We start from the raw sequence: 25,613 nt of genomic DNA on the forward strand, positions 1-25,613 counted from the left end.
AACTGGATGTTTTTGACAAATCATAAGGACTAGTCTTCAAGTTTTGTCAAAAAGAAATAGGAAAAATTGTTTGAAAATGTATTGAACTTTCACCAAATTCCTATTGTTTGTATCCAATTTTCAGATCTCCTATTGTATGCATTCAACTTTCTAAACTGTACTATTGTACGCATTAAGTAACTTCTATAGCAGGTTTCCGGTTAATATGTATAAATAATTACTAAAGTAGTCCTTGTGATTTACATTATTTTTCTATTCGGTCCCTAAACTTCAACATCATAACAAAGTGGTCATTCCACGTCATCCTTGTGATTTGCAAATATTATCACTTACCCAGATTAGCAGACCCCCACCATTTGTATTCTTCATTCCAAATATGCTCTTCCTCTTATGAAGAACAAAATCACACAAGAAATTGTGAATCCACAACCATGTTCTTGTTCTTGGGTTTAATCTCAGATCTCTCCTTCAATTCCGGCGACTAACCGAAGTATAAAGAGCACTTGCGATGAACTAGCACCCTTCACTCACGCTTCGTTCACGCCGTTGAACTTCTTGAAGGCCATGAAATTACATAGAAAATCCCAAAAAAAAAATTCAAAAACTCTTTTTTTGCACTTATGAGATGGGTTTAGTTTACATTATTAAACAAATTGTTTAGGGGCAACACCAAAGTCAGTTTTGGAGTTAATTGATGTTATAGATCTTACACTAACTCATGTGAAGAGCCATTTACAGGTCATGAACTTGCAAACAAGAAACCCTTTTTTATTTTCTCCCTTCGGCGAAGTCTCTGGTACAGTCACTGATGTGTTCAACAACTATTAATCAATAATTATATATAAACTGGTAGCTAGCTGGTTCGAGTAATGCCGGAGACCCCATCATGGTAATTGTAATTTTGTAGCTGTAATGCTTATTGCAAGTAATTATTATATAAGTAATTATACATCACGAGATGTTGAATTTATGGTAGTGTGATTTGTGAGTAAATTATACATCACGAGATGTTTTAATGTTAGTGTGATTTAATTTTATAAGGATATATTGGAATTAATATCTACAATTTGTATTATTTCATGGTAGCTAGCTATTTTGTGTTTGTATTTAATTTCCTGTATGTTGCTGTTAGAGAAGAAAAAAAAATGTGAAGATGAAGACGATGAATCTATGATGATGTGTGGATGAAAATTTTTGTCGACCAATGACGTTAAAATTAAACATGAGGGATCAATGATGTAATTTTGTCTAGAAATGAAATTGAGGTGACCTGGAAGGTTACCTGATATCACAGGTTAAATGCGTACAATAGAACAATAATAATAGTTGAATGCATACAATAAAAAATATGAAAGTTTGCTGCATACAATCGGAATTTGGTGAGAGTTCAATACATTTTCAAACAATTTTCCCAAAGAAATAAAAGTGAAACAATAAGGTACAGATGGAATTTTGGATGTCCTACAACATTGATGGAATAGTACCAGAAAACAAAAGTATTAATCCCAAGTCCTAACAATGAATTATATGTGAATAATCTTTTCCCCTATGATCATACCTTATCTACCATTCATAACAGTTATTGTCATATTGTTCATTGAACCATCTGTCTCTTTGCTTTCGTCCATGGTTGACTTTGACTAAACTCTGCCAATGACGAATGCTGGTCTATTTGGCGCGGGTAGCGAGATGGTGTCATTGAAAAGCATGGAGATCATATCTGATGCCGTTGGTCTATCTGTTGCACTTTCTTGGACACACAAAAGAGCGATATGAACAATCCAGAAAAACTATTGTTTCACAACAAATGTATCTTCGATTGTTGGATCCTTCAACTCCAATGTATCTCCTCGTTGTCATAGCTCCCATGCCTAAATCATTAAGAAATATAACTTTTTCTTCAATAACATTTCCATATATACCATAAGCAGTTTGGATTCATTGAAAGTAAGGTACTTCCAGTCTACTGTATGAAATTATTATAATATATGCATATTTGATGTTGCAGACGTTTTATATGGATAGCGAGTAGACTTACATAGCCAATCAGATTGAATGAACGGTCAAGATAAACGAAACTACTATTTTTTCTTCCACTGACGATTTCTAGGATCAATACTCCGAAGCTGAAGATATCGGACTTGATGGAGAATGTCCCTTCCATTGCATACTGATAATGCTAAAAACGAACATATATTTCATAGCATTATCCCTCAAGAAAGACAAGCTTTTAGTTGCAATTGTTCTATTTACAAGTGATATTCATTTAAATAATAAATGGTGAAGACAAAAGACAGATTCGACAAATTGAAGACGCAAACGACCAAAAAGCTCAAAAGTACAAAATACAATCAAAGTGGTTCCAATTATTGATAAGAAACGTCTCAAAATTACAAGAGTACAAGACGCAAAACGTAAAGTACAAGATATTAAATTATACGCAAGGACGTTCGAAAATCCGGAACCGGGAACAAAGTCAACTCTCAACGCTTGACGCAACGAACTAAAAATTACAAGTCAACTATGCACACGAATATAATATAATATTTAAATAATTCTTAAAATTATTTATATATTATATATATTATTATAAACCGTCGGCAAGCAAAGAAACAAAGTCTTGTGAGCTGGAAAAAGGGGCCATGCGATCGCATGGCCTGGAAGGCAAAAAGCCATGCGATAGCATGGCAGTAGGTGACACCCCACATTGCTATAAATTCGCGTGTTTTGGTTCAATATACATCATCTTTTTCTCTTCTCATTCATACGTAAAGATATATATATATATATATATATATATATATATATATATATATATATATATATATATATATTTATATATAATATATATATATATATATATTATATTTTAATTTTAATTTTAAATTCTAATAATAAGGATATGATAGCGAATGTTGTAAGGGTGTAAGTCGAAATTCTGTCCGTGTAACGCAACGCTATTTTTAATCACTGTAAGTTATGGTTAATGTTATTTTTAAATTAATGTCTCGTAGCTAAGTTATTATTATGCTTATTTAAAATGAAGTAATCATGATGTTGGGCTAAAATATTTAAAATTGGGTAATTGGGCTTTGTACCATAATTGGGGTTTGGACAAAAGAACGACACTTGTGGAAATTAGACTATGGGCTATTAATGGGCTTTATATTAACTAAACGATATCTCGTTAATTTAATATATAGACTTATAATTTGACGTATTTATATATAACCACGTATGCTTGACTGGGTACGGTGGGCGGGATATCTATAAATACCAATAATTGTTCATTTTACCGGACACGAAACTGGATTAATAGTTAATAGACTTGTTGAAACAAGGGTGGATTACATTCAAGGGTAATTGGTGTAATTGTTAACAAAGTAGTAAAACCTTGGTTTACACGCAGTCGATAACCTGGTGTATTCATTAAACAAAGTATTAAGACCTTGTTACAATTCGAATCCCGAATTAGTTGAAATATTTGACTTCGAGAATAAGAATAATTTGACGAAGACTTTCGCACTCTATATTTATGACTGATGGACTATTATGGACAAATCTGTATGGACATATCGAATAATCCAGGACAAAGGACAATTAATCCATGGGAATAAACTAAAAACAACACGTCAAACATCATGATTACGGAAGTTTAAATAAGCATAATTCCTTTATTTCATATTTAATTTCCTTTATTTTATATTTAATTGCACTTTTAATTATCGCACTTTTATTTATTGTCATTGTATTTAATTGCAATTTTAATTATCATACTCTTTAATTGTCGTACTTTTTATTTATCGCATTTTTATTTATCGCAATTTCATTATCGTTATTTACTTTACTCTTTAAATTAAGTCTTTTATTTATTTAATATTTTACATTAGGTTTTAACTGCGACTAAAGTTTTAAAATCGACAAACCGGTCATTAAACGGTAAAAACCCCCCCTTTTATAATAATAATATTACTTATATTTATTTTTGTATTTTTACAAATATAGTTTTAAAAATATAGCGTTAAGCTTGTTTAATTTTCCCTGTGGAACGAACCGGACTTACTAAAAACTACACTACTGTACGATTAGGTACACTGCCTATAAGTGTTGTAGCAAGGTTTAGGTATATCCATTCTATAAATAAATAAATATCTTGTGTAAAATTGTATCGTATTTAATATTATTTCGTTGTTAAAATAATACTATTTCCTAGTACACCTCGCACACATCAAGTATTTTTGGCGCCGCTGCCGGGGAAATTCTTGCTTAAACGCCGGAAGAGCAACGCTATAAAAAAAGATTTTTATTAATTTTTAGTTTCCTTTTATAAAAATACGCTTTTGTAAAAATACGTTTTAAATATACGAAAATATAAAAAGAAAAACAAAAATATAAATATTTTTAATAGTTTGTTAAATATATATATAAAACTATAAAGTTTCTTTATTTTTATTTTATAAAAATATAAGTTTTATTTAATTTATATAAATATATTATATATATATATAAATCAGAAAACAGAAAAAAAATAATAAAAATTACCCAAGGCCCGGTACTGTAGCAGCCCGTAACCTGGCCCGAAACCCTAGCTCATGCGATCGCATGAGCCCGAAGGCAAAACTTCATGCGATCGCATGAAGCTGTCTGACACGCCACAGTTAACCCTAATTCAGCATTAATTACAGTGTATTAATTATTATTATTATTAAAACCCTAATTAGGTTATATTTATTTAATTATTTAGTTTAGTTTTTAGTTTTAATTTGTTTTAGTTAGTTTAATTAGTTTAATTAAATTATAAAATTAATAGTTTTATAAAATAAATAATATAAAAATAATATTTTTATAAAATTGTACTTTTTACAACTTTAAGTTTATTTTTATATTTTGTATCTTTTTATTTGTTTTTAGCGTAATATTTGTATTTTTCGCTCGTACTTAGTTTTAAACTTAGTATTTTTCCATAGTTATTTTTATTTCTAAATTTTTAGGCTTTGCCGTAAAATCTCTTAAGTGCTTTTTCTTTAGACTAAGATTTAAGTGCTTTAGAATTTTGCGACGCCGTTTTTAGTACTTTTTAAGTTATTGCCATTTTGGATATAGTATTCCTTTTAAGATTTAATATTTTTAGATGCAACTTTTAATTCTTAGTTTTTAGTTCCTTTTTAGGTATCGACGCGCTACGTTCTTTTTATTATTATTCGACCTTTTATTTTTCGACGTTTTTCGACGCGCTCTTTTTCTTTCTTATTTCTCGACGCTCTAGTTTTTAGGACTTAGATTTTTTCTATTTCTTATCTAAAATTTCTTTAAATTTAAACGAAAAATTATTTTAAGTGGTTAAATTGATAGACATCAAAATTTTCTGGTTCGTAGTAATAGTTGGATTTGTACGTGGACCGGGTTATTGGAGCCAAACAGTACTCAATTATATTGAGACCAAACGAATCCTGCCCCTCTGCTGCATCTTTTGGCTATTCAAAACGTGGCAAAATCAGAAAAGTCTATTAATTGGATAACTTATATAATTTTTCTTTCTTTTTAAAAACTAATAGGATATTCAGTGAATGCACCAAGCAGAACGTTCACCACCTTTTGTACGTTCACCACCTGTAACTCGATCAAGACATCTAGCAAATATTGTCGCCGTTATTTTTCTTTAGAATCGTCATCCAGTCAACCAAGTACTCCAATTCAAATTTCCGATAATCCATTTTTTGAACCCGACCTCACAATTGAGAATCCGGAGAATATTCAGGGATAATTCAGAGATCCTGAACCATTAATCTTTCCTCCGGAACCACCAATCATTCAAACAGAGATTGTTGAGGAACCAACCATTAAATCAGAATCCTCTAGTGATTCAGATTCAACAAATTCAATTATGGAAAATCTGGAACCTCTAAGTATGGAAGACCGAATGCGAGCTAAATGCACGGGCCAAGGTCACGCAATTACTCAACCAGACATTAATGCGACAGATTATGAAATCAAAGGACAAATTCTACACATGGTAACTAATCAATGCCAATTTAGTGGTGCGCCGAAGGAATATCCAAATGAACATCTTCGTACCTTTAATAGGATCTGTACACTATTTAAAATCCGAAAAGTGGCGGATGAACAGATATATCTCATGTTATTTCCCTGGACTTTAAAGGGAGAAGCCAAAGATTGGTTAGAATCGTTACCAGAAGGGGCCATTGATACATGGGACGTTTTAGTTGAAAAATTTCTTAAACAATTCTTTCCGGCATCTAAAGCCGTGAGACTTCAAGGAGAAATTGTTACGTTCACACAAAAGCCAAATGAAACTCTATATGAGGCGTGGACAAGATTTGGAAAGTTATTAAGAGGATGTCCGCAACATGGTTTAGACACCTGTCAAATAGTACAAATATTCTACCAAGGATGCGACATCACTACAAGAAAAGACATCGATATAGCAGCTGGTGGTTCCATTATGAATAAAACAGCAACTGACGCTTATAAAATTATTGATAACACTGCTTCCAACTCACATGAGTGGCACCAAGAAAAAGATATCGTTAGATCATCTAAAGCAGCTAGAGCCGATTCTAGCCATGATTTAGATTCCATTTCTGCAAAAATAGATGCTGTCGAGAGACGAAAGGAAAAGATGACTAAAGATATTCACTCAATACGAATTAGTTGTGAGCAGTGTGGAGGACCACATTTGACAAAAGATTGTCTCAGTATTGAACTAACAATGGAACAAAGAGAGAATATTTCATACATAAACCAAAGGCCTGGAAATAATTATCAGAATAATTATCAACCGCCAAGACCAATCTACAATCAAAACCAGAACTATAACCGAAATGTTCCATACAACAACCAACAAGGTTCAAGTAATCAACAAGTATCCAATAATACATACAACCAGCAAAGACCTAATTTTCAAAATATACCACCACAAACCGATGATAAAAAGCCAAATTTAGAAGACATGATGTCGAAGCTAGTTGAATCTCAAACGCAGTTTTTCACATCTCAGAAACAAACCAATGAACAAAATGCTTAAGCATTTAGAAATCAACAAGCTTCTATTCAAAATCTGGAACAAGAAGTAAGTAACCTAGCAAGGTTAATAGGTGAAAGAAAACCGGGAAGTCTACCTAGTGATATAAATGCTAACCCCCGAAATGAAACAGCTAAAGCCATTACCACAAGAAGTGGTATTACACTTAAACCACCTGAAATACCTGTAATTTCTGATGAAGCTATTCCTACTCCACAAGAACCACAATCTGAACAAGATAAGGAAAAACAACCGGTAGTTGAAAAGGTTAATGAAGATAACACAGTTAAGGCTAAACCTTATGTTAAACCATACCAACCACCACTTCCTTACCCAAGTAAAATGAGAAAAGAGAGACTTGAAGCCGAGCAATCTAAATTCTTGAATATGTTTAAACAAATAAATGTCAATCTTCCTTTCATTGATGTGATTTCAGGAATGCCTAGATATGATAAATTCTTGAAAGATCTAATCACAAATAGAAAGAAAATGGAAGAACTCTCTGCTGTTACTATTAATGCAAATTGTTCTGCAGTGCTGTTGAATAAGATACCAGAAAAACTTTCAAATCCAGGAAGTTTCACAATTCCATGTTTTCTGGGTAGTCTTAGTTCAATAGAAGCATTGGCACACTTAGGTGCTAGTATAAATTTAATGCCGTATTCATTATATGCTAAACTAGATCTTGGAGAATTGAAACCAACACGAATAAGCATACAACTAGCCGATCGATCAGTAAAATATCCTAGAGGGATAATGGAGAACATGCTAGTTAAAGTTGGTACTTTAGTATTTCCAGTAGATTTTGTTATTCTGGACATGGAAGAAGATTCTCGAGTTCCTCTCATATTAGGAAGACCATCCTTAAACACGGCTAAAGCAATAATAGACGTGTTTGGTAAGAAACTGACCCTAAGTATAGAGGACGAGAGTGTTACCTTTTCAGTTGATAGAGCCATGCAACAACCGCAATCTGCAGATGATACATGTTATTATATTCAAACTATAGATTCACATGCAGAATTGTTAGAAGAATTTCCAGAATTACAAGGAACAGGAGAATGTTCTTTAGGAGAAGGAACTGAACCAATTGATGAAACTGAAATGTTAGCTACACTTATGGCTAATGGATATGAACCAACAACAGAAGAAATTCAAATGCTAAAAGAAGAAGACAGATATCGATATAAATCATCGATAGAAGAACCACCGACATTAGAGTTAAAGCCACTTCCAAACCATTTGGAATATGCTTATTTACATGGTGAATCTGAATTACCTGTAATAATGTCGTCTTCTCTTTCTGAAAATGAAAAATCTCAACTCATTTCTGTGTTGAAAGCTCATAAACTAGCTATTGCATGGAAGATTCATGATATTAAAGGAATAAGTCCTTCGTATTGCACACATAAAATCCTTATGGAAGAAGGTCATAAAACATATGTGCAACGCCAACGAAGACTAAATCCTAATATGCAAGATGTTGTTAAGAAAGAAATTATTAAACTGCTTGATGCAGGTTTAATTTATCCAAATTCTGATAGTCCATGAGTAAGCCCAGTTCATTGCGTGCCTAAGAAGGGTGGCATGACTGTCATCACAAATGTGAAAAATGAGCTTATTCCTACTAGGACGGTAACAGGATGGCGTGTTTGTATTGATTATAGAAAATTAAATGACGCCACCAGAAAAGATCACTTTCCCTTACCTTTCATTGATCAAATGTTGGAAAAATTAGCCGGAAATAGTTACTATTGTTTTCTTGATGGTTTTTCCGGATATTTTCAAATTCCAATAGCACCCGAGGACCAAGAGAAAACCACATTCACGTGCCCTTATGGTACTTTTGCTTACAAACGCATGCCATTTGGACTTTGCAACGCCCCTGCAACCTTTCAAAGGTGCATGATGGTGATCTTTCACGATATGATAGAAGAATGCATGGAAGTTTTCATGGATGACTTTTCAGTCTTCGGTGATACTTTTGAATCATGTTTAGTTAATCTTGAACGAATGCTTATTAGATGCGAACAATCAAATCTAGTACTTAATTGGGAGAAATGCCATTTCATGGTTAAAGAAGGCATCGTTCTTGGTCATAAAATTTCAAAGGAAGGAATTGAAGTGGATAGAACTAAAGTAGATGTAATTGCTAAACTTCCACATCCCACCAATGTTAGAGGAGTTAGGAGTTTTCTAGGGCATGCCGGTTTTTACCGACGTTTCATAAAAGATTTTTCTAAAATTGCCACTCCTATGAATAAACTCCTAGAAAAGAATGCTCCATTCATCTTTTCAGATGAATGCATCAAATCTTTTAATATTCTTAAAGAGAAACTCACTAATGCGCCGATCATGATAACACCAAATTGGAATCTACCGTTTGAACTTATGTGCGATGCAAGTGATTTTGCAATGGGAGCCGTTTTAGGACAAAGGATTGAAAAACGATTTCAACCTATTTATTATGCTAGTAGGACGTTACAAGGAGCACAAACGAATTATACAACTACTGAAAAAGAACTCCTTGCTATTGCCTTTGCTTTTGACAAATTTCGCTCATATCTCGTTCTAGCAAAAACGGTGGTCTATACCGACCATTCTGCTCTTAGATACCTATTTTCAAAACAAGATGCCAAACCAAGATTAATCCGTTGAATCTTACTCTTACAAGAGTTTGATATTGAAATCCGAGATAAAAAGGGAGCAGAAAATCTCGCCGCTGATCATCTTTCTCGTCTTGAAAAACCCGAATTAGAAGTTCTAAATGAATGGCCATACAAGACAACTTTCCTGATGAATATCTATTGAAGATAGATTATAATCAAATTTCATGGTTTGCATATTATGCAAACTACTTAGTATGTGGATTTCTTGAAAAAGGATTGTCGTACCAAAAATGAAAGAAATTCTTTAGTGATATAAAACACTATTTCTGGGAAGATCCACATTTGTTTAAAAGTTGTCCCGATGGAATAATACGCCGATGTGTATTCGGAGATGAAGCTAGTCAAATCTTAAACCATTGTCACACAGGACCAACAGGAGGGCATTATGGGCCTCAACTTACAGCAAGAAAAGTTTACGATGCTGGATTGTATTGGCCTACAATTTTCAAAGACGCACACCTTCTTTGCAAATCCTGTGATGCTTGTCAAAGGGCTGGACAAATAAGTCAACGTGATGAAATGCCACAAAATGTCATTCAAGTATGTGAAATATTTGACATTTGGGGTATTGACTTTATGGGTCCATTTCCAAAATCTCATAATAATCTCTACATTCTCGTTGCCATTGATTATGTATCTAAATGGGCGGAAGTACAAGCTCTCCCAACTAACGATGCACGAGTTGTAGTCAACTTTTTAAAATGTCTTTTTGCAAGGTTTGGAACACCGAAAGCTTTAATAAGTGATCGGGGTACTCATTTCTGTAATAATCAACTTGAGAAAGTTCTCAAAAGATATGGAGTAACTCATAAAATCTCCACTGCTTATCATCCACAGACAAGTGGACAAGTTGAAAATACCAACCGAGCTTTAAAACGTATTCTAGAGAAAACCGTAGGATCAAATCCGAAGGAATGGTCCATGAAATTGGAGGATGCACTCTGAGCTTTTAGAACAGCCTACAAAACTCCAATTGGAACCACACTTTTTAGACTCGTTTACGAAAAAGCATGTCATCTTCCAGTAGAAATTGAACACAAATCATTTTGGGCTTTGAAGACATGTAATCTTGATCTACATGAAGTCGGACGTCTACGTTTAAGTCAACTAAACGAATTAGAAGAATTGAGACATGAAGCATACGAAAATTCGTTAATCTATAAGGAAAGAACGAAGAAATGGCATGATAAAAGAATCAGAAGTTCAAAAGAATTTAAAGAAGGAGACTGATAGTGCTCCAAATGAACATATATTTTGTAGCAATATCCTCCCAATATGTAAATTATTTAGTTGTAATTGTCCTATTTTAAGTTGTAATCGTTTATATTAAATAAGTGCTAAGACAAAAGGCGAAAACGGCGATTTGAAGATGCAAACGTCCAAAAAGCTCAAATGTACAAGATACAATCCAAGTGGTTCAATTTATTGATAAGAAACGTCTAAAAATGACAAAAGTACAAGTTGCGGAACACAAAGTACAAGATATTAAATTATACGAAAGGACGTTTGAAAATCCGGAACCGGGACATGAGTCTACTCTCAACGCGTGACGCAACGGTGCAAAAATTACAAGTCAACTATGCACATAAATAAAATATAATATTTAAATAATTCTTAAAATTATTTATATATTATATTATTATTTAATAACGTCGACAAGTAAAGATCCAAAATCATGTACCGCAACTCGCGAAGTTTGAAGGGTAAAAGTGCCGCAACTCGCGGAGTTTGAAATTTCATAAATGTCCTATAAATATCAACGTTTTCTGCCGAGTTTTAAACACACAAAAAACACAATAATAATAATACTCTGTAAGATATAATAAATAAATATATATATAATATATATATATATATATATATATATATATATATATATATATATATATATATATATATATATATATATATAGTATAGGGTAGTTTTATATTAGATTAGTTTGGGTTAATATAAAGGTTATTTTACGGGTTTTAATGTTGGAGCTCTGTCCGTGTAATACTACGCGATAAATAATCAATGTAAGCTATGTTCTCCTTTTTAAATTAATATCTCGTACTTAAGTTATTATTATGCTTATTTAAGACGAAGTAATCATGATGTTGGGCTAAAAATATTAAAATTGGGTAATTGGGCTTTGTACCATAATTGGGGTTTGGACAAAAGAACGACACTTGTGGAAATTAGACTATGGGCTATTAATGGGCTTTATATTTGTTTAACTAAATGATAGTTTGTTCATTTTAATATAAAGATTTACAATTGAACGTACCTATAAATAACCATATACACTCGATCGGACACGATGGGCGGGATATTTATATGTACGAATAATCGTTCATTTAACCGGACACGGGAATGGATTAATAGTCTATGGAATTATTAAAACAGGGGTGAAATTATGTACAAGGACACTTGGCATAATTGATAACAAAGTATTAAAACCTTGGGTTACACGCAGTCGATATCCTGGTGTAATTATTAAACAAAGTATTAAGACCTTGTTACAGTTTAAGTCCCCAATTAGTTGGAATATTTGACTTCAGGTATAAGGATAATTTGACGAGGACACTCGCATTTTATATTTATGACTGATGGACTGTTATGGACAAAAACCAGACGGACATATTAAATAATCCAGGACAAAGGATAATTAACCCATGGGAACAAACTAAAATCAACACGTCAAATATCATGATTACGGAAGTTTAAATAAGCATAATTCCTTTATTTCATATTTAATTGCACTTTTAATTATCGCATTTTTATTTACTATCATTTTATTTATTGCACTTTTAATTATCGCACTTAAATTATCGTCATTTATATTTTTCATTAGGTTTTAATTGTGACTTAAAATATAAAATCGACAAACCAGTTATTAAACGGTAAACCCCCTTTTATATTATTATTATATATAAAAATATATATTTTGTACAAATATAATTGTTTAAAATATAGTGTAAAATAAGTCGTCTCCCTGTGGAACGAACCGGACTTACTAAAAACTATACTACTCTACGATTAGGTACACTGCATATAGTGTTGTAGCATGGTTTAGGTATATCTCATCTATAAATAATTAAAACTTGTGTAATTTGTATCGCTTTTCGTATCAAAAATATATAGTATTTCACGTACACCTCGCACGACATCAAGTATTTTTGGCGCCGCTGCCGGGGAACTCGGCGAAACGCTATATTTTTAATTTATTTTTGTATAAATATATTTATATATCATTTTAGAAAAACAATATAAAATTAAAAAAAAATTGTTTTTCAAACACCGCGACTCGCGGAGTTTGCTGGTACGAGGAACCACGACTCGCGGAGCCGCCCTGACCGGCTGACCAGAAACCCTAAAAAGCATTTATTACGGAGTAATTATTATTTATTTATTTTTTTACCCTAATTAGGTTATAAATATAATATTATTTAATTTAGTTTTTAATTAATTTTTATTTTAAGTTATTATTAGTTTTATTAATATATATATAAATTAATACTTTTATAAATAAAAATATATAAAAATAATATTTTTATAAAAATAAATAATTTTATCAACTTTAAGTTTATTTTTATTTTTTGTTTATTTTTATTTATTTTTAGCGTAATATTTGTATTTTTCGCTCGTATTTAGTTTTAAGACATAGTTTTTGCCGTAGCTTATTTTTATTTCTAGATTTTTAGGCTTTGCCGTAAAATCCCTTAAGTGCTTTTTCTTTAGATTAAGATTTAGGTGCTTTAGAATTTTGCGACACTGTTTATAAATTTTAGTACCTTTTAAGTTACGACGCGCTACTTTCTTTTTATTTTTCAACCTTTTATTTTTCGACATTTTTCGACGCGCAATCTTTTTCTTTCTTATTTCTCGACAAGCTAGTTTTTAGGACTTAGAAATTTTCTCTACTTCTTCTCTAATAATTCCAAACAAAAAAATTATTTTAAGCGGTTAAATTGATAGACATCCAAATTTTCTGGTTCGTAGTAATAGTTGGATTTGTTAGTGGCGAGTTATGGGCTTCCGAATTAAAGGGTCCTGGCTACCTGCTGCATCTATTGGCTATTCGAAACGTGGGCAAAATCAGAAAAGTCTATTAATTTGATAACTTATATAATTTTTATTTATAACTAATAGGATAATTAAAATTTGGTAATAAGTGTAGTATGAAAAATCTCGAAGATATTTTGGAAACTCTTTACGACATACGAAATCAATACTCTCAACCGAGTGTTGATGACAATTCGTTCGGTCAATCTTGGATCACGAATGACGAAACAATAACTGATTGTGAAATCTGTGGAGATTATCACTCAACATGGGAATGTTATTATTACGTTCCTATGGAAAATTACGCACCCACGGAACCTGAATGGAATGATTATGAAGAATACAATTCAAATTGGGATTATTCCCAAGAATTTTTCCAAACTCAACAACCAGTAGACGAGGAAAATTACGTGTCTGAAAATTTATTAGACAATATGAAAATCAAACTCGAAGAACTCAATGCTCAAAATGAACAAATGAGAGAGTTTGTAAACCGGCAAGCTGAAACTCTATCAGACTACACACCTGTTGATCTGAGGAGTATTGTGCAAGAAAATCTCATATCATCGAATTTTGATGAATTCGAGAGCTCCGATATCACCAACTATCCCGATGATACTTTTTATTCAGTTTTACCAATTTCACAACATATCGACACATTAGCCTCTATGGATGAAGAAGAAGTAAGGGCGACAAATTGGTACTCTTGGGAAAACGATAAAGTTGAAAATTTTACCCCCGAGACCAAAATGGTGAGACCAATAAGTACCATTAATGAAGAAGAATTTACTTTGATCCCGAAATTCACCATTCCACAACCTTCCAACCCAATATTCTCAATAGACGAGTCATCCACCGAAAATGAACTACGAGCTGTAATAGATAATGACACCTCGGATTTCACCCAATTGGGTAATAGAGGTGAAAACTTTGATCTCGAGAATAAAAGGAAGGAAACGTTAGAAATTGTCCACCCTATAATATGTATGTCGGTGTATATCGATCTATTTGACCAAGAACCAGAAAAGAGACATATCCATTTACTAAAAGCTACACTTAAAAAAGAATTAAGTAGTGACAATCGGGTGAGTCTAAACTTTAAACCCATTGATATATCATACACCACCCGAGATATAAATAACTGGCTCACTATTTTAATTCGTGGAACTTATTCTACCGACTTCACATGTCGTCAGCTAAGTGTGGGGAAGTCTAACCCCACTTAATGTTAAATTAGGGGTTTTAGTGCATAACTAGTAAATAAAAATACACTATTAGGGTAAAAGACGTATTTTCAAAAATTAGCAAACAGTCCAGAAAAGCAACCGTTTTTGAAGAAAAACATGTGTGATAAAACAAGAAGGAATGAACGATGAGGCGCGCCATCTATCATTCGACGAGCTTTGTAATTACAAACTGGGTATTTTTAATCACTTTTCTACACTTATCACCCTCGTGAATTTATAATTATAGTCTGATTTCATGCAAATGAGGGCATTGCATGATCTCAAGTATGGGGAAAGGTTATAAATTCTCTCGGGTTTGCACTTAGTTTATTTGCCAAATTTTGTGAAAATTTTAAAAATTTTCAAATAAATGAATTCAAAATCATGTTTATACATATTTATGAACGATGAAAATTAGGTGTTAATACCGAAATTATCGTTACCTCGGAAAGGACATAAATTGAGAAACACCCTAAAATGATTGAATTCATTTAAAATGGAATAAAGGAGAATAAAAAGGCAAAGAAAGAAACTAAGTGTGGGGAGAATGTACCAAGTTATTCAATTAAAAACTATCTATCACATGTTTCTGTAAAGTTATTGCAGGTACTTTTGTTTTGGACGATTTTAATCAGTTTTACCCGATTTACTGTAATATATTTGAAAGAAAAGATGGATCTACACGATGAATCAATTCCATCATTAAAAGGAAGTAAAGTCTTCCGAAAAAGACACGCGCTTCTTGATTTAGGTCAAGAAATTGTCGTCCATACCAGCTGTAGGTTGACGAAAAATCTAGAAAAGTCATCTCTAAAATCAGCAGGAAATCCACGGACATCAGCATTAAACAGGGTCGCCAAGTGGTCAGATTTATCCTAACCATGAGAAGGATTTATCTCGTATAATAGGGGGGCACCGTGCAAATTAGCTTGATAAGACTAATGAATCAGATCCCCAGAAAGGATAATCTCCTTAAAGATCAAAAATCAGCTTTTAAGACTGATATTACTCAATCCTTGAGATTGACCTTAAAGATTGAGAATTACAAACTCATGGAATTCGATGATATCTAAACTCGAGCTTGACGAGAAAATATTTTGATCAAAATTACAAACCGATTTGTTTTCTGAAAACCTATTTTCAATGCGTTCATTACCATTGAACGTAAAATCCTAGGAATTCACCTGGAATTCATTAGGTCACCTGAACCAAATCGGGTGTCAACCGTAAGAACGGTGGTTGCATAGCATGGTCGGAGACAGGACCTTGTGCCAGACCGAAAAATCATAGGATGATCTTTACTATTGCTCCTACAAAGGATAGTACAAGCATCCGACATGTTTATAAACCATAATCAAAAGCAAGTCACGGGACATTGCCTTAACAGTTGTTTGTTCATCGCTTTCCTTTACAACCGGACGGTAGTTTAACGAAAGGTAACATACGGGACAACTAATCTGGACGTGTTGCTTTCCTAATACAAGGTTAGCAAGTGGGTAACACAAAACCATAAGTTTTGAGCTAAAATTTTCAAATCTGAAACCCACAAAAAGAATTTGCAAACACCAGTGAAGGGTTATTCCAGAAAACTTATCTAGGGTAAAAACTAGATTGAATTTTCAAAAGATCAAATATTTTCATAAAGATCCAATTTCCTTAAAGGATCTAAATTTTTAATAGTCATGTGGGACTGTAAACCACACCGTTACTATCATTATTTATACCGCCGTATCAAAATCACTGATGTATAAAGTGTGAAAAATAAAGAAGTGATTCGTGTAATTTAATTTCAAGTTCTGTATTGCTTAAGGACAAGCAACGCTCAAGTGTGGGGATATTTGATAGTGCTCCAAATGAACATATATTTTGTAGCAATATCCTCCCAATATGTAAATTATTTAGTTGTAATTGTCCTATTTTAAGTTGTAATCGTTTATATTAAATAAGTGCGAAGACAAAAGGCAAAAACGACGATTTGAAGACGCAAACGTCCAAAAAGCTCAAATGTACAAGATACAATCCAGGTGGTTCAATTTATTGATAAGAAACGTCTAAAAATGACAAAAGTACAAGTTGCGGAACACAAAGTACAAGATATTAAATTATACGAAAGGACGTTCGAAAATCCAGAACTGGGATATGAGTCTACTCTCAACGCGCGACGCAACGGTGCAAAAATTACAAGTCAACTATGCACATAAATAAAATATAATATTTAAATAATTCTTAAAATTATTTATATATTATATTATTATTTAATAACGTCGACAAGTAAAGATCCAAAATCATGTACCGCAACTCGCGAAGTTTGAAGGGTAAAAGTGCCGCAACTCGCGGAGTTTGAAATTTCAGAAATGTCCTATAAATATCAACGTTTTCTGCCGAGTTTTAAACACACAAAAAACACAATAATAATAATACTATGTAAGATATAATAAATAAATATATATATATATATATATATATATATATATATATATATATATATATATATATATATATATATATATATATATATATATATAGGGTAGTTTTATATTAGATTAGTTTGGGTTAATATAAAGGTTATTTTACGGGTTTTAAAGTTGGAGCTCTGTCCGTGTAACACTACGCGATAAATAATCAATGTAAGCTATGTTCTCCTTTTTAAATTAATGTCTCGTACTTAAGTTATTATTATGCTTATTTAAGATGAAGTAATCATGATGTTGGGCTAAAAATATTAAAATTGGGTAATTGGGCTTTGTACCATAATTGGGGTTTGGACAAAAGAACGACACTTGTGGAAATTCGACTATGGGCTATTAATGGGCTTTATATTTGTTTAACTAAATGATAGTTTGTTAATTTTAATATAAAGATTTACAATTGAACGTACCTATAAATAACCATATACACTCGATCGGACACGATGGGCGGGATATTTATATGTACGAATAATCGTTCATTTAACCGGACACGGGAATGGATTAATAGTCTATGGAATTATTAAAACAGCGGTGAAATTATGTACAAGGACACTTGGCATAATTGATAACAAAGTATTAAAACCTTGGGTTACACGCAGTCGATATCCTGGTGTAATTATTAAACAAAGTATTAAGACCTTGTTACAGTTTAAGTCCCCAATTAGTTGGAATATTTGACTTCGGGTATAAGGAAAATTTGACGAGGACACTCGCATTTTATATTTATGACTGATGGACTGTTATGGACAAAAACCAGACGGACATATTAAATAATCCAGGACAAAGGATAATTAACCCATGGGAATAAACTAAAATCAACACGTCAAACATCATGATTACGGAAGTTTAAATAAGCATAATTCCTTTATTTCATATTTAATTGCACTTTTAATTATCGCATTTTTATTTACTATCATTTTATTTATTTCACTTTTAATTATCGCACTTAAATTATCATCATTTATATTTTTCATTAGGTTTTAATTGTGACTTAAAATATAAAATCGACAAACCGGTCATTAAACGGTAAACCCCCTTTTATATTATTATTATATATAAAAATATATATTTTGTACAAATATAGTTGTTTAAAATATAGTGTAAAATAAGTCGTCTCCCTGTGGAACGAACCGGACTTACTAAAAACTATACTACTCTACGATTAGGTACACTGCCTATAGTGTTGTAGCAAGGTTTAGGTATATCCCATCTGTAAATAATTAAAACTTGTGTAATTTGTATCGCTTTTCGTATCAAAAATATATAGTATTTCACGTACACCTCGCGAGACATCAGTGACAGAGTTCTTCTTTTCAATTCACGATTCAAGCTATTTCCTGGAAAATTGAAATCAAGATGGTCTGGACCATTTATAGTCAAAAGAGTTTTCTCATATGGAACTGTAGAATTAATAAATTCAAATGGGATTGAATTTAAAGCTAATGGTCACAGAGTTAAACATTACATACATGATCCGATGGAAGTTGACAACGAAGTTAATCACAATTTCAACACCACAGCTAACTAAGTGTGGGGAGAATCAAGTCTTTAAAGGATAATATATATTTCTGTTAGAGTTAGATATTCTGTTTTCGTGTAGTTCTCAAGAATGGAATCCGAATGGTCTTTCCCTAGCAGACGCTAAAGAACTAGTCTTCTCCCCCCATTCTGAATTTTTATTTTTTTTTAGGTTTTACGAGATGAAGACTTCATGTGAACTAAACCATGGTCTAATGCTACACACTTTAATCACTAAACGTAATAATGACACCCTTCCAAGTGAAATGGTATCATTAATCAGAGGTAAATTGGACGGAGTAAGAAAAGAATCCAGGAACGAAAATAATAAGTTACAGTTTGGTAAAGGAAAATCAAAATCCGCAGCGAAAAGAAGAGCAAGACACCTTGAAAGATGTCACAAATGCGGAAAATGGTCACACGAAGGAAAATGCTCGACGAATCAGACATATTCCAATACCGAATTTGTCACTTTATGCAGAGATGGACCGTTCATATGTTTCGAAGAAAAAACGTTGAATGCTCGAGGTTACGCCTATGTAGCTATGGAAAACCAATTAGTCCGACTATCTTATGAGTGGGCTAAAGCAGGTCACTAAGAATTCTATTTCACAGGTAAGTATGTACAGTTTTTATTTTTATTTTATTGCTTTTAACCTTTTGATAATAAACGCTAAATCGTTCGCTATAAGGTTTTAAATTGATATTCAATAAAATTAGGTTTTGCGACCGAAATTATTGATATCATACAAAAATTTACTACATCACTGCGAAATTTACCGTTTATTCTTAAGGTATAAATATCTTTAATCAATCAACCCAAAATATTTCAAAAATTCGTCATGAGTTAAACTAGGTTATGGAACCGAAATTACTTTACCGAAAAGAGGGGCGTATATTTTTGATAATATCTGATTGATTAAAGTGGGATAAAAGACCAAAAAGATTTTTAATTTTGTTTTTACTTTGTTTTTAAAATTAATATTAAAATAATATTGTAAACTTTTTAAATCAATATATTTAAAATTGTAAATATTTGAAAAATTAATATTTTTAATATAAGTTTGTATGTATAAAAACAAAAATATAATAAAAGTTTGGTGTGACTTTTCAATTTTCATAATATGAATTTTTAATTTTATGCATTTTAAATTTATGTTTTGTGTGAATTTAAAAACAAAAATTTACTTTATTTTGCTAAGTTAAAAATATGATTTTTAAAATTCATCGTAAGTTGAAGACTAGGTCGTTGAACCGAAATTGCTTTACCCGAGGGAGGGACGAGAACTTTTATTATCATTATTTTTAATCTAATTGAACTAAAGTATGCCAAAAACATTTAAAAAACCCAAAACATCTTTACTTTTAAAACTGCGCTTAAAATTGACAAATTTTAAAATTTTGTCGAAGGACGGACTAGGACAACAATTCGAAACGCCCTCACTCCTAAAAAGAAACAAAATTTTAATTTTTAATTAATTATATGTTTTATTAGTGTAAGGTTTTTATAAAAAAAAAAAAGTGAAAAGTCACTGTACCCGGACTCCATGCGATCGCATGGAGTTTGGCCTTTGGTGCCATGCGATCGCATGGGAATAAAATTCAGGCCAGATTGATAAAACCCAGCGAGCTGCTCTGCTCTCTCCACAATACACACACATATACACGAAAATCTCTCAAATCCTCACCAAAATTCACCATTTTTTCACCGTAATTCGTCAAATTTCTTGCTCTAATCATGCCTAGGTTCGGATTCTTCAACAAAAAGGTAAAAATTACACCCCTAAACTCTAAAATTTCCTAGTTTTTGTGATAATTACCAATATTTTACCTAATGCAATTTTGTTAGTTTCTAGTGTAATTAGTGTTAAATTGTTAGTATTTTATGCATGTATAACCTAGATTGATGCTATTTAACATGATTTGAAGCCAAAAACTTCAAAAAATTTAGGAATCTAGGGTTTGTGTTCTTGAGCAATTTGGGGCTTTTTGATATAAACAGGTTATGGCCGATTTTTGTCATGAATTATTGCTGAATTAAATAGTGTAACATGTTTAGGTAGCTAAATGATCCAAACTTCGATCCTAAACATGATTTTTGGATATTAAAGTAGACTTTTTAAGTCTAAAATTCATGAACTTGATTAATTTGATATAATTGCCATTTGAGACTCGTTTAATTGCTAGTAATGACTATTTTGACATGTTATTTGAGTTAAATGCTTATGAGACTTGTCTAAAATTCATGAACATGTACCTTATTATGATCCGCTACAGTTTGCTAATGAATTCATAGTAATTCCGATGCATCAGCCATTAGAATACCCAACGATTCCTGAACATACATTGCATCCTAATCTGATATTCGATAGAAACTGGAGAGATTACCCGGCATATCAAAGTAATAAATTCAAATTAGTAACGAAAGATGTAGAGGTGCCTAGGGTAATTGATTAGAATCTTTTGGAAAGGGTCCAACTAGCTGACCGTGTTAGGGAGCATCTGATTCAAAGGTATGGCAGTTCTTCTTTTACTGATTAGGAACGCTTATTCACCATTCGTAGACCTGTATATAAGGACTGGTGTGTTGAGCTGATGAGTACTATAGCATTAAATGTAGATGTAGATAGATTAGATGATAGAAGTTTTCTTAGATTTATACTTGGCCGTAGGATGTACAGAATGTCCATGCTGGACATGGCCAGGGCTTTGCAGATATATACGCCCGCTGAATTACTACTACCCGATTGTATGAATTTGATTTATCGTGGTGAAAGGGTAGATAGGAATTTTGATGCGAACGCAGTCTGGAGGCGTATGTCCGATTATAATGTTTTTGGGCGGGGAGGAACACATACCTACTTACATATTAACAGAGCTGAGCTTCGTATAATTTATATATTTTTGGCTAACTCGATTACACAGAGAGGTCACAACAAGGAAAAATTGACCTTACATGATTTATTTTACTTAAAGTGTATTCGAGACCCAAGAGGCTTTGTTAATATCCCCTACTATGTTGGTTTTTATTTATCTAATATGGTTGAAGGAATACAGGAAGGGGGGATTATAGGAGGAGGTATTTTTGTTACTCTCATTGGAGAGTATTTAGGTGTAGATAAGGACCAAGGGGGTCCACTTTTGGAATGTAGGGAGCAGGTTGAGCTTTTAGGATTGAGGGTTTATGCGGGTGCTAAGGTATTAAAAAGTAGACGCAACCAGGCAATACCCTATGAAGGTAGTCATCCTCAGGTAGAGAGAGGCTCAGATGAGGAAATGGAGGAAGCGGATGACATTAGGGATGTCATTCGGGAGGATATGACTGATGTCTACCAGCGTGTAGATGAGGTAGATATGACAAACGCGGAGAGATTTCGTCGGATGGAGCAGTGGCAAGCCCGGAATGATTACGAGCATTCTAGGCAACGACAGCATGATAGATGGGACTATCATCAGCGTCAGATTATGAGCCGGCTGTCACCTCAGGATCACTACGTCCCGACCCGACCCTCTTACTATCCTCAACACCAGCCCGAGATGAGACCACCTTATACTCTCTACGACCCTAACCAGGCATACCAGTACACCTATCACCAACCATGGAACCCGAATGACGACATGAACTGAAACCCCTATCCAGATTGATTTAGTTCCGGTTGGTAATTTATATGATTTTTAATTTTTATTATTTCTGTTTATTTATGTTTAAACATAATATATTGTGATACTTTTATTGTAATATTTAATATTTTTATTATGTTGTACTAATATTTCATATTTGATTTGAAAGTGGGATTTTAAGTCCCATTTCAAATTAACATGCTTGTTTATATTTGTTTGTATGTATATTGTCAATTATACACACCAGAGTAAAACAGCGCATTTTCAAAGACTGGCATTAAGTTCAGCAAAAGCTAGTACTTTTGACGACAAAACGAAAAACAAATATGATGTAACAACAAGACGGAATGAACAAATGATGTGCACCATTTATCATTCAACAAATAAACGCCAATATGTTTGGAAACTTTGGTAAAATTTAATCATTTTTCTACGCTAATCACCCTCAATAATTTAAATTGTTACTGATTTCTTGCAAATGAGGGCATTGCAAGATCTTAAGTATGGGAAGGGGTTAAATTCTTTCGGATTTTTAAAATTTTTAACTTATACACTTGGTTACGATTAAAAATACTAGTAAAGCAGTAGTTGTATTAGAATCTAGTGCTCTCTGATAATAAAGAACAGCCCTACTCTTATATACTGACTACCCAATTCTAGTAAAATTTTTCAAAATTTTCAATTAAATGACCTCAAAATCATGTTTATACATATTTATGAACGATAAAACTAGGTATTAACACCGAAATTATTGTTACCTCGGAAAGGACATAAATTGAGAAACAGCTTAAAATGTTAGAATTCATTTAAAATGGAATAGAGGACAATAAAAAGGAAAATAAAAGCCAAGTGTGGAAAAAATTTACCAAGTTATTTTGAACATATATCACATATTTTTGTACAAATAACTGAAGATACTTTTGCTTTGGACTAATCTAAACAGTTCTACCCAATTTACTGTAATATATTTGAAAGAAAGATGGATCTACACGATGAATCAATTCCATCATTAAAAGGAAGTAAAGTCTTCCGCAAAAGAAACGCGCTTCTTGATTTAGGTCATGAAGTTGTCGTCCAGACCAGCTGTAGGTTGACGAAAAATCTAGAAAAGTCATCTCTAAAATCAGCAAGAAATCCACGGACCTCAGCATCAAACAGGGTCGCCAAGTGGTCAGACTTATCCTAACCATGAGAGGATCTGTCTTGTAAAATGGGGAGGACGCCGTGCAAATTAGCTTGATAAGACTAATGAATCAGACCCACAGAAAAGGAAAATCTCCTTAAAAGATTAAAAATCAGCTTTTAAGACTGATATTACTCAATCCTTGAGATTGACTTTTAAAGATTGAGAATTACAAACTCATGGAATTCGATGATATCTAAACTCGAGCTTGAACGAGAAAATATTTTGATCAAAATTACAAACCGATTTGTTTTCTAAAAACCCATTTTCAATGCGTTCATTACCATTGAACGTAAAATCCTAGGAATTCACCTAGAATTCATTAGGTCACCTGAACCAAATCGGGTGTCAACAGTAAGAACGGTGGTTGCATAGTATGGTCGAAGACAGGATCTTGTGCCAAACCGAAAAATTATAGGATGAGCTTTACTATTGCTCCTACCAAGGATAGTAATTGCATCCGACACGTTATAGACCATAATTAAAAGCATGTCAGGGGACTTTGCCTTAACAGTTGCTTGTTCAACGCTTTTCTTTACAACCGGACGGTAGTTTACCGAAAGGTAATATACGGAGCAAGTATACTGGACGTGTTACTTTCCCAATACAAGGATAGCAAGTGGGTGACACAAAACCGCAAGTTTTGAGCTAAAGTTTTCAAATCTGAAACCCACCAAACCCACAAAAACAATTTGCAAACACCGGTGAAGGGTTATTCCGGAAAACTTATCTAGGGTAAAAGCTAGATTGTATTTTCAAAAGATCAAATGTTTTCATAAAGATCCAATTTCCTTAAATGATCTAAAATTTTATAGTCATGTGGGACTGTAAACCACATCGTTACTACCATTGTTTATGCCGTCGTATAGAAATCACTGATGTACAAAGTGTGAAGAATAAAGAAGTGATTCTAGTATTTTTATTTCAAGACTATATTGCTTGAGGACAAGCAACGCTCAAGTGTGGGAATATTTGATAATGCTAAAAATGAACATATATTTCATAGCATTATCCCTCAAGAAAGACAAGATTTTAGTTGCAATTGTTCTATTTACAAGTGATATTCGTTTAAATAATAAAAGGTGAAGACAAAAGACATATTCTACAAATTGAAGACGCAAACGACCAAAAAGCTCAAAAGTACAAAATACAATCAAAGTGGTTCCAATTATTGATAAGAAACATCTCAAAATTACAAGAGTACAAGACGCAAAACGCAAAGTACAAGATATTAAATTATACGCAAGGACGTTCGAAAATCCGGAACCGGGACCAAAGTCAACTCTCAACGCTCGATGCAACGGACTAAAAATTACAAGTCAACTATGCACATGAATATAATATAATATTTAAATAATTCTTAAAATTATTTATATATTATATATATTATTATAAACCGTTGGTAAGCAAAAGAAACAAAGTCTTGTGAGCTGGAAAAAGGGGCCATGCGATCGCATGGCCTGGAAGGCAAAAAGCCATGCGATCGCATGGCAGTAGGTGACAGCCCACATTGCTATAAATTCGCGTGTTTTGGTTCAATATCCATCATCTTTTTCTCTTCTCATTCATACGTAAAGATATATATATATATATATATATATATATATATATATATATATATATATATATATATATATATATATATTATATTTTAATTTTAATTTTAATTTTAAATTCTAATAATAAGGATATGATAGCGAATGTTGTAAGGGTGTAAGTCAAAATTCTGTCCGTGTAACGCTACGCTATTTTTAATCACTGTAAGTTATGGTTAATGTTATTTTTAAATTAATGTCTCATAGCTAAGTTATTATTATGCTTATTTAAAACGAAGTAAT

General features: G+C 32.5%; 1 pseudogene; it reads right to left on the minus strand.

The window, feature by feature from the left end:
* Positions 1-1,559: 1,559 nt before the first annotated feature.
* The window catches only part of LOC139888323 (G-type lectin S-receptor-like serine/threonine-protein kinase At1g11410), a 30,054-nt pseudogene continuing 6,000 nt past the window's right edge, over positions 1,560-25,613 (minus strand).

Source organism: Rutidosis leptorrhynchoides, chromosome 2, assembly GCF_046630445.1.
Source record: "Rutidosis leptorrhynchoides isolate AG116_Rl617_1_P2 chromosome 2, CSIRO_AGI_Rlap_v1, whole genome shotgun sequence".
In the NCBI taxonomy this organism is placed as follows: Eukaryota; Viridiplantae; Streptophyta; class Magnoliopsida; order Asterales; family Asteraceae; genus Rutidosis; species Rutidosis leptorrhynchoides.